This window comes from Leptinotarsa decemlineata, unplaced genomic scaffold (genome assembly GCF_025532065.1).
Source record: "Leptinotarsa decemlineata unplaced genomic scaffold, Ldec_3_MD MMD2_tig00002159_RagTag_RagTag, whole genome shotgun sequence".
NCBI lineage: Eukaryota > Metazoa > Arthropoda > Insecta > Coleoptera > Chrysomelidae > Leptinotarsa > Leptinotarsa decemlineata.
In genome coordinates this window covers 4244850-4257379 of record NW_027412574.1, presented here as the reverse complement: position 1 = coordinate 4257379, position 12530 = coordinate 4244850, and positions in this window count along the sequence as shown.

The following is a 12530-nucleotide window of genomic DNA, read 5'->3' as shown; positions in this document are numbered from 1 at the left end:
AAAAAGGATTTCTCTAGTTAATGGCAGGTAGAGATGACGATTCTTGGTGTTGTATGTTGAACATGAAAACATAACTATGAAAAAGCTATTTTCCGAGTTTTTGGCCAAGAAATTGTTGACTCAGACAGACTGACAAATCAGCTGTAGCTCTCAACAAAGCAAATGCGTTTGGAACAACGAAAGCACCAACTCGAGCACTGCGATCGTTACCACATCACCTTTAATAATGTCCACCGCCGTAGTAGACGAAACGTTAGGTATGAAAACCTGCGCATCTCGGGCAAAAAACCCGGAAAATAGTTTTCACACAGTCATCTCCGGCCGTGAAAGTTTACATTCTTTGATGAAAACATAATTTTGGCTTTCAGCTTTTTTGCTGACAACAAAATGAACACATCTGAAAAATGCATTGGAGACTTCTATATAATACCATTATACTGCACCTCTACGAAAAAAATATAATCGACCCTTTTTGTCATTTTACAAGCAGTCATATCTTTAAAAAAGAAATGTATTTTATGAATTCTAGTTTTTGAGATTATTTTTCTTTCATAATATATCGTAAAGACAAGTTGGATTGGTGAATTTTAGAGAATGGACATATATAAGAAGACGACTTCACCAACGAACACACACACACACAACAAATATACAGGACAATACTGATTAAAATATGCTGGGATTCAGTTTTTTATTTTTTATTTTTTATATTCATCAGGTGAAAAATATCGTAAATTTGTTCACTTCAAAAATCAATTTGAGAAAAGCAAATACTGTCGTTTTCAATCTCTTGCATTGGAAGCTGAAGTAAATATATTTTCATTCTCTTACACATAATCAAAAAAACATTTATTGATAATGTGATTTTTATATATCGCTCTGAGGATGAATCGAATATAATTCGAAACTTTGGCAAAAATAATAGTTCCTAGGACCCAGCATACTCCTTTACCAGCTTTACTATCGATGAAACTTGATATTAATTTCGGATATTTCAAAAGTAAACTGTTTTCGTGCGATATTTGAATTGAAATTTATCTTCAACTATTCCCATGAATACCTACTTCTGGGAGTATAACAAATACCAAATATATTTATTCAGCATTTCTCTATAGTTCACTGCTAACAAATCTCTTCGAATTACCTCAAATACGCGTTTAACGAACTCAAATCAGAACAATAAAATATCGGCTTTCGCTTTTTAACGTACACGTATAGCTAGGGGACGGACAAACTTGTTTTCGAGTGGCCAGCCTGAGTGTTGATTGGCTCTCCCCTCGTCGTTTTTGGACATTCACCCTCATATATCGCTGCACAAGCTATCATTAGAATTTACCTGAAATATAACAAAATGGGCGAACGGTAGAGTGCTTACTTTAGAAATAAAATAAATGTTTACTATTGTTATCAGGAGAAATTGAGGTGATTGTTTTGAGATATTCAAAACTTCTTATCGGTTGAAAATATTTTCCACAAATTTAAAGAAGAAATGAAAATAAATATTTCTAAGATTCAATTATGATACACCGTTATATAGTATTTATTATTTTTGAAGTTATCATTAACTTCAATTTCTTCTTATACAGGGTGTCCCTGGACTTCCTCTTTTCCTCTCGGGAAAGTATAGATGGGGTCAAAATATCACCAGTACTTCATATAACTTTTTTTCCTAAAAGTCTTCGTAACCAGGTTACGGGGCCTCGAAGTTACAAAATGAAAAATGTTTTCCTTTGATAACTTTTCAAGTGAATATTCAAAATCATCCAAATTTTGGTAATTGACGAAACAAATGAATTCCGTCGATGAGCTTTCATGCAGGAGTCAGTTGTATTGCTACAAAGTCAGGAACGGACTACCCCCGATGGTCCACACCCCAAAACTTTGAAATGACAGATATTTTTCAATATTTTTCAACAAAATAAGGTTACTTGGACAATTTTATGAATAAAAGTACTCGTGTGGAAAGTATATTTACTATACTAATAAAAAGCAAACGAATGAACTACAAAAACGGCTGCACATGATCAGGTGAAAAATATCCAGGGAATAAATAATATTTCTTTCACAGATGTTGACAAAAAAACCTTTTAGAAAGTTTAGATAAAAAATGAGAAACTGGAATGCGATTTTGTTTTGTTGAGTGGTGCGTTGTCATATGACTATCATTGTATTGTCAATATTCTACAGGATATTTTGAATTTTTTTGATATGGCCGAACAGTTTACATTCAATGAATATGCAGATATGCATGTATTTTATGGACGAGCATTTTGTAATGCTGCAGAAGCTCGTCGTCTGTATTCCGAGCATTTTCCCAATCGAACGGTACCGTCAAGAGAAACATTCAAGCGTGTCGATCGCAGTTCGAGGGAGACAGGTATGTAATAATTGATAATTAATTTGAGCACGTTGTTTTATTCCGATATTATTGTAGGTACAGTTTTGCCAAAACGAGGTGGTGAGGGCGCTCCTAGGACTGTACGTACCGTTGTATTGGAGGAAAATATTTTGGAAGCCGTCGCTGATGATCCTTCAATGAGCATCAGAAATCTATCAGAACAGTTCCATACATCCAAGTCCACTATTCATAGAATAATTAGGGAACAACTGCTCCACCCATTTCACATCCAGAAGGTACATGCCATGACACCTCAAGATTTTCCAGCACGACTGGAATATGCCAATTGGTTCATGGATAGGCAAAGAGAGGATATGACTTTTATTAATCGAGTTTTATTCACTGATGAAGCAGGTTTCAGTAGAGATGGAGTTATCATCTCTCATAATCTCCATATATGGGCCGAAGAAAATCCCCATGGGATATTGCAAACCAAACACCAACGGAAATTCAACGTGAATGTTTGGGCTGGTATCATAGGAAACCATCTTATAGGACCATTCGTTCTACAGGTCCGATATAATGGAGAATGTTATTTGGAGTTCATTCAGAACTATTTGAATGGACTTTTGGAACATGTTCCATTGCAAACCCAAAGAGATATGTGGTTTATGCATGATGGTGCTCCTCCTGATTTTAGTTTGATTGTGCGTGATCATCTGAACCATATTTTCCACAATAGATGGATTGGTAGAGGTGGGCCATATTCATGGCCATCGCGGTCTCCGGATTTAAATCCATTGGATTTCTTTATGTGGGGGCATCTAAAAAGCCTTGTTTACGCTACACCTATTCACACAAGAGATGCATTGTTGAATAGAATAACATTACATTGTGAAGCCATACGAAACGACCCTGGAATGCTATTTCAAGTATTGAGAGGGTGTCTTCGCAGACTAAGAAAATGTATAGAGAGAGAAGGTGATCATATCGAGCAGTTTCTGTAGCGGATTTTTCATTTCTGTTTGCTCTTGAGGCTCTTGAGTTTCGTTAGTTAAACGTGTTTGCATTATAAAAATTCGTTATGAACATTTTACCATTTCCATTTTCCTTAAAAACTAATATTTTCGAATAATGGTAGACATCTCAGGATAAATGTTGTTGAATTAACGTTATCATTATTATTTCTGCTTTGATAATTATTCATTTCAAATAATGGTGGACGAGCGGGTTTGATGTCGTCGAGTGAAACTACATTTTTATCAAGACTCGTTGCTCCGATCGACTTTCCACACGAGTACTTTTATTCATAAAATTGTCCAAGTAACCTTAATTTGTTGAAAAATATTGAAAAATATCTGTCATTTCAAAGTTTTGGGGTGTGGACCATCGGGGGTAGTCCGTTCCTGACTTTGTAGCAAAACAACTGACTCCTGCATGAAAGCTCATCGAAGGAATTCATTTGTTTAGTCAATTACCAAAATTTGGATGATTTTGAATATTCACTTGAAACGTTATCAAAGAAAACCATTTTTCATTTTGTAACTTCGAGGGCCCGTTACTTGGTAACGAAGGATTTTAGGAAAAAAAGTTATATGAAGTACTGGTGATATTTTGACCCCATCTATACATTCCCGAGAGGAAAAGAGGAAGTCCAGGGACACCCTGTATAAGATTTTTTATAGACTTCTGAAAGTCAATTTTTGTAATCGGTTTTTCGAGACACCGCAGATGTTTGGATACAAATTTTCCAATAGTCAATGACGAATTATGATTTTTTTATATGCAATACAAATGACAGTCCCTCTAACATGAAACATGATCAAAAAGAAAGTTGTAAAAAATCAATATTTTCCCAATTATATCAAGTATTGTTTTACCGACCTTTTTGGGGATTTTCACCTTCGATAATCCGAAAAAATCAAATAAAAATTGTGATGGAAGATATCAAAGAATACATTAACAAATTTCACATTTTGAAACGCCTTCGACATGTGTCGAGAAAGTTTGTTTATAACTATCTGTACAATTTCTCAGCTCTTTACGCAGTTACTTATCGGCGTGAACTATAAATTTGAAAATTTCCATTGAAATTTTTATTTCTTTCCTAAATTGCTGGAGATGAAAGTATACATAAGTGTGTATTTTCTATAATGTTATCCAATTTGGTACTGAAGAGCCTTAGGGCAAGTGTCTTAAGGCGAAACATCGGTGTATACCAGTGAGGGTGACAGTGTTCAATGCGAGTACAATTTATTACCATTCATTCAAAGTGGAACTCATGTGAATAATATCTGATTCTTATTCCACTACAAATGTTTGAAATACAAACTGAGTAGAGAAAAGTATCTTCTGTATAATTCAGTGTTCATATTGAAGTATTTGTTTCGAAAGAATTATTTTCTTTCGTGTAATTCAATGTTTATATGAAAGTAGCTGTTTCAGGAGGACTTTCTTTCAGTTTGTGTCTGAAAGTTACTTCTTTGCATGATCTACACATTCATGTATAGAGTTTCAAATTGATTACTTCCTTCCTTCCTTTGGAAGATTCTCTCATCCCCTTTTTTTGTATCAGATGGAGTAGTAGAAAGCCAAAAACTTTCTTTCCCAAAAAAAGTATACAAGTTGTACGAAAAATGACTTTTGTTCAATATATCAGAATACGCGTTGAAATCCTGTTACGACTATCGAGTAGAAAGAAATGAAACTAGTACGATCGACAATAAATCATATACTAAATGTCATAAACTCAAAGAATCACCATACATTCTCACGTTTGGAGAAAACTGTATGTCTTTGGAGATGTATCGTATCATCATCCTGTGAAAAGAAGTGAGAAGCGGAAGAACTACAGTAAATTGATATGAGAAAACAACGTGTATGATATAGAATATTTGAAAAATCAATCAACAACTTCGATATATTCAAAAATTTTGAATCGTGGTTTATATTTGTCGATGCAATATGAAAATAAGACAACTCTTGGAGAGAAAACCTCGAAATAAATCTGATTTTTAACCCTATGAAATTATTAGTTCTTTTGAACAATAGGCAAAATTGTTGAAAACAATAATTCATCGCCTTTAAATAGAGGTTTGTCTTTTCTACACCTCTATAAATTTCCCCATTAAAAATTTTTCAATTTCCCAGATTGCATAAATGAGCAATCTCAAAAAAATCGATAAAAAACATTGTTCATTCTAATTCTCCATTAAATAAACGAATTAGATCAACCTCTGTTAATATTTGATGAAAATGAGATTAGATGGACACTTATACTGATTTGAAAATTTTCAATAAAAAAGAATATGTCACTGGTGGTTTTTTCAAAGATTATTCTGAATCAATACATACTAGCTACTCCCGGCGCATACACCAAATAATTGAATAATTGACATACAACTTTTCATTGTATTCTTTGTAATTTCTGAATTTCTGTAATTTCTGAATTTCTGAGTTTCTCCAATACAAACAAATGGAGAAAAAATCGCATTCCTCCATATTAGTTTGGATAGTTCACATTTATATTTGAAAATCACTAGTTTATTAAACAAGAAATATACTACTGAATATGTTGAAAATTATACATTTATTCATTTTTTATCAGGAATTCATAAATTTATGTCAGGAAGAAAATAGTATGGAAATATTTCCATTTTGGAACTCTTCATATCGAGACGAAATGGTCAACTGAATGAATAAAGATATGAACCATTATTGAAAAAGTACACTAAACCCCAATACGTGTTTTACTTCCGATTTTCAGTTTTGAAAAGACAATGGCATCGAGTCCAATAAATGACTCTAAGTATGAGGTATTGAGTTTTCAAAATTATCAATGGGGGGTCAGGAAGTTGAATTTATTGGGTAAGAAAAATCATTTTCGTAAGAATCAAATGTGAATATAAGAAAATAAATATTTCGAAATGATATCTGGTAAATTCCTACCGGAAAACAACTACTTCTCCGGCTAATATCACGCTGAACATTGAATTATATTCGACATTCTTATAAGATACCTCACAGATGTTAGTCTTGCAAATGTTTTTCGTTCATCCAGCAGCAGGACCATGCTGAAATTATTCGAATAGATCACCTTAGGACCGGTTTCGAGACATTATACCTCATCAACACAGAAGAGATCCGACCCAAACAGACTGGTACTCTATTAATTACAACGCGGTTCAACTGAATGTATAAAACCTCCGTTTAAGAGAAAGATTGGTAACTAGTAACAGCTCCATCTCGTGAACAAAGCCTCAAGCAGGAAAGAAACATCTCATGTACCAAAACTCTAACAGAAACAAAAATAATGGAGACTATATAGAGGAGAGATACATACATATAGAAAAAATGAATATTTCAAAAAAAATCTTGAAACATATCTCCCAACGTACGTAGGTTCTGGTATATGCCTGCCGAAAAACAACTACATATCCCCGGATAATAACATGCTGGACACTGAATCATATCCGACAAACAGTTATGCAAGACACCTCTAGATTTCATTTTGAAATACCCGTATGTATTTATTTTTTCATATGTATGTATCTCTACTTGATACAATCTTTATTATTTTGATTGAATGTAAGATATACGTGAATAATAATTCAGAAACAGATGTTTTTGATATTGTTACATCTGTTATTTTCTTTTATATTTGGAAGTTTTCCTTCTATACCAATGAAAAAGAATGAATTTTAATATATATTTTGAAATTGATAATGATAATCCTCTATGAAATATTTCATTGAGTGGTGAAATAGTATGATGGAAACAAATATTTTTTATGTGATCACTGTAGTTTTCTCGATGTCATCACTGAGCCTGAAGAACCTAAGGAATAATGTTTCATACTTCATAAAAACTAATACCAAAATTATGACCATATAGATAAAGATTATCCGAACAAATTATTATCTACGAAAATAAAAAACGGTAACTTTTCTTTGAATTTTTTAACGTTCTGTTAATTTTATTTATTTTAACGATCCAAACATTCAACTATCTAGGCATAGGTGTATTTTTGATTGAATTGAAAATGAGACACTGAACAGTTATTTCGAAATATTCTCTTTTTACGTTTCTGAATATCGCATTCATGATAAAACAGACTAGGTATGCTTATAATTTTTTACTATTTCAAATCCATCAGCACCGGTCCAACTCAGATATGTTTTCAATTCTTCGATTAATATCCATTCCACACTCCGTTATAAATTTCATAAATATTATTCTCGATGAGATAATTGTCTATAATTTTCCAAAGCATGGAAATTTTCCTTGACTATAATCCACTAGCGTTTCAATTCTTATTCCATTCTGAAACTTCAGTACAATTTCAGTTGGAAATGTTATTCAAAAAATTCCTCCCATCTGGACACAACAAAATTATTCGTTCAGAGATTTTCTGTTACTGATCTGAATATCAAAAATAAACACAGTTCAACCCCATTTGAAAGAAAAACATTGGTACGTATAAAAATATTTATTTTCGTCCCCTAACGGACAGAGATTCTACTTGGAACTAGTACGTTTCGGCGTAGGGGAGGGTAGGCTTCGAATGAATAAGAAACTAAGGGTGATTATAAAAAAACCAGAGGGGTGATTGAGTTTGGCTTCAAACCTTTACCGATGTAGAATACTGCAGTGCCCTCTCGAATGGAGAGGACAAACTATAAACAAGGATTGATACTTTGCCGATAGGTATCGCTAGCTGTCTTCATATATAAAATATACGAGGGATTGCTAATTGTTCGGCACTATGACTAATATCAGATTATTTGGGAGAGGCTCTAAAATGATAGAAAACAATAGAATTTCATAATTTGTGACCTTTCAATACATAACAATTTGAGGATTCTATGAAAATATTTGAAATCGTAGCTTCAAAATGGGTTTCAAAATAAATTTTCGATCAGAGCAATAGTCTGTGACATGTTATGAATTACTAACGGTTACAGCTTCTAGAAGAAGAAGGATATCTGGATGCATCCTTCCGATAATTGAAATATTGTTTGTGGGTATAAAATAATTTTAGAAATTTGCAGGTTGGCGACATTCGCTTACATAGTTGCAAACAATCTGGCACTAATCGAGAGACCCACGGAAAAACGGAAAAACTGAAAATGCTATAAAATTCGGAATATAAAAAAAACACTACCACTTCAGTTCCCACATTTGATTTTTAATTATATTATTTTTATCGAATTCATGAAAATATTATTGAGAGATTAATGTTTGGAAATGATCTCGTTTACTTTGTACTTCTCCATTAGAGCGGCTAAATAAAAAAACTGAAAAGCAACAACGAAGAAGGTGAAATAAATCGGTTCATATTGAAAGGGTTATATTTTTAGGAGTGATATAATGTTATTCGGATTGGTCCTAAGGCAAGTATCTTATGGCAAAACATTGATGTCTACCAGTGAGGATGACAAGTGTTCCATGTAAGTAATTTAGTGTATTGTGTAGGAATCCTGTGAATGATTCAATTTCATAACGAATTTTTTGGAATACAAAATATGTAGAGAGCAGTGTTTTGTGTATATAATTCAGTATTTGTTTCGAAATACTTTTTTTTCGTGTAATTCAATATTTATATGGAAGTAGCTGTACCAGGAGGGCTTTTTCTTCTAGTTTGTGTCTGATGTACACATTTATTTATAGAGTTATTTCTTTCGAAAATGATTGCTTCCTTCTTCAGAAGATTTCCACATTTTTTTGTATCAAGATGGAGTTGTAGAAAGCCAAACATTTTTTTCCTAAAAATTATTTACTTCTGAAAATATAATCCTATCGATCCAAACAAGAATTCCATGAATAGATCAAATCCATTCCGTGACATGAAGTTCTAATTTATGAATAAATTGCGTGTTTTTTCTTATAATGTTATTCAGATTGGTATACTGAAGAGCTTTAAGGAAAGTATCTTACGGCGAAACATCGATGTCTACCAGTTAGGATGACAGTGTTCCATGTAAGTGAAATTTGTACCTTTCATTAAGTATATTGTGTAGGAATTCTGTGAATGATATCTGGTTCAATTCCATAACGAATTGTTGAAATACAAACTGAGTAGAGGAAAGTGTTTTGATATCAGTGTTCATATAAAAGTATTTTTCATGTAATTCAATGTTTCTATGGAAGTAAATGTTTCAAGATGACTTTTTCTTTCAGTTTGTGTCTAAAAGTTACTTCTTTGCATTATTTGCACATCTAAGTAGGTATAGAGTTACTTCTCTTGAAAATGAGTTTCCTTTCTTTTTTTTTTGCATCAAGATGGAGTAGTAGAAATCCAAAAACTTTCTTTCCCAAGAAGTCGGTTCACATAATAGATGGCTATGTCACCGTATTGACATGGTAACGTGCTTGCTGCTATTTTGAATCGAAAAATGGGTTATGACACCTTTTTGACAATATTTTGAATACTTGATTCAGCATACCTTGGTTATTAGTTGTATTGTATATCGATTAGACCTTTATGCAACTTCCTTAGGTTGCGAATAACTTCTTCGTTTTATCGATTCTGCCTTGAATTATACTTTTCAACTCCCGTACATTTCAAGGTTTCAAATAACAGCACAAAAATTCGAGGGTACACCGGGATCAATATAATTTTTTCCTAATTTCAGGTAACTTTCCAATATGCAATATTTTTTGTCCTTTATTTTTCACATTCATACATATTTTTGTGAGTGTGCTAAGTGTGCCATCATTCATTCATTGAAAATGATCTTCACTTTGGTATTTTGATCATTCATTTAATCATAGCCATTTAGGGAAACTTATGGTGAACGCTCCACAGTATAATAAATGGAGAAATTATGATGTAGGACAATTACTCCTACTTCAGAACTGCATCCATGATTTTGATCGAACACTATCAGTGATATTTTATCGAAAACGTATTCTTTTCCGTCAGAATTGCAAGTCGAAAATATATATTTCGAAGTTTTATTGGTTTAAGGTTAGCATTCTTGGTACCGCCTTGGCATGAGAAAAGCGACACGGATGAAAGAAATTTTTCTGTTTTTGTTCATCAACTTAGTGAACTGCTACGTGTGATAACTACTTGTACATGAAATTGTACAACATTAATTCATGACTATAATTATTATTACATTGAAGAAAAAAGTAATACAAATAATGAAATTATGAAACAACAACAACAAAAATTAATTGGCACTCCGGGGCGACTTCATTGATTCCAGTGGCGCATTTCCTTTATCAGCTGCAGGAAAACCCGGAAAAACCTGCAGGACCACATCATCTGAAGACCTTGATCGGCCGCCAATGTTCTCTCTTTAATAAAACAAAATGTAGGGTGTCTCCAGAGGCTCCAATAAATTCAAGACATTGCCAGAACACTTAGTAACACGACTATCGTTAAACTTAAACTATTCCGTTTCATCTTTGACCAATGTGTAATAATGACCTGATTCAACGCCAGAACCACAGTGAACAATGACTGCATGAAGATTATAATAGTGGTCTGCTAGATTGAAGTGTTCATCTATTTCGAACCTTCATAAGAGTTTGGTGCTTTCGTCAGAGATCATCAGTGTTATTATTAGATTACTGGTTCGTTTGATAGATCGATTGAGATTTTTTTCAATCAGGTAAATGGGAATGTGGACCACCGTTCACATAATTAAACGGGTTATTTTCAAAACGTTATCGTACATTCAGAGCAATCGATATATCACTTTACAACATACAATGATCATTATCCCAGATCTCCCCTTGAGATGTCCCCACAAAATGACTTGGGTCGGCTGATACCGCTTCGTCCTATATACTTTTTGTGAGTAATGAGGACGAGCACCGTCTTATTCAAACACAATTTCTTCTTTAGTGCTTGCAGGATCATTTGTTCAGGTATTAATGAAAGCAGGGTCGATATCATTTTGTAGTAAATCTACATAAAAATCAACTGTTAGATTTCCAGAAAGTGAAAATGATCACAGAATGAAAATTTCAAAAATATCAACCCACATGTTCAACATTAGTACATTCTTCCGAAAAATATACATTAAGTAGGACTAATTTCCATTGCTCATTCATTCCTAATTTCATATGAGTGTCCAAATCGTTTGCGCTTAGTTCTCACACTAACTAACCAAATCTTATTCGCATGAAACATCTACCTTTTTCAATATTCACACTTGTATATAACCCCGTCACAGTGCACAATTTTCTTGTACCACGCGTTTTATCCAATACTATTACTTCTATAGCTTTATTTATTTTGAAACGATTCAATCTAGAGAAATTTAGCTACCAATTTGTGAACATTTGTCCAGGATAGATGTCTGTCAGGGTGCTGTTGGAAATTTCACGGCAATTCGATTTCAACAAAAAGGTCAACCACTTCCAATCATTTCGGAAATAAGCGCCTCATAGCTGGGAGATTTACCGCAATAATTCGAATTTACAATAAGTAGTTAATGTAAATAGATCCAGTAACACGGTTACATTATTTTTCACATACTCAATAATTTTATGATGATCTGGCTGAAGTGCACTCTTGTTATGAATATTGATTACCAATGATTCACTCCAAATGCGACAATTCGAGTAATCGATACGCCCAATATTGGTTCCAGTCTCCTACTGTATGAAAGCAGGAAGAACGAGGAATAAAAGAGTAGCAAGAATACAAAGGATAATAGAAGAGAGGAATGTGAGGGGAGCGCGGACCTGTCTAATCTGGAAGCGGGGCCACGAGAGCAACAACAATAAGGAAGCCCATGAAGAGGCTACAAAAGGCATGAGGAACGCTGAGGTCACATGGGAAGTAAGGAAAATGGGTAGTAAGAATGAAGAGAGGAAGAGGATTAAAGAACGAATCAGGACAGAGTGGCAGAGGAAATGGGATACGGGAGAGACTGGGCGGCTGTTCTACAGATTCTGTAGGAGAGTCGGGAATGAATCACTGAATCTGTCGCGAAAGGCCACCCAGCTGCTTACGGGACATGGTAACTTTCCGGGATACCTTGCCAGGTTTAACCTGGGCCCGGAACTACCATGTTTTGCGGTTATGGTGAGCCCGAAATGGCAGAACACGTGATAGAAAGATGCATGGATGGAGATAGGACTGGATGGCGTGATTGGAAAGAATATGAGAAACGAGAAAATGGAGAGATAGCACTGAGAGGAAAAAAAGGAAATAATAGTGAATGGATAAGGT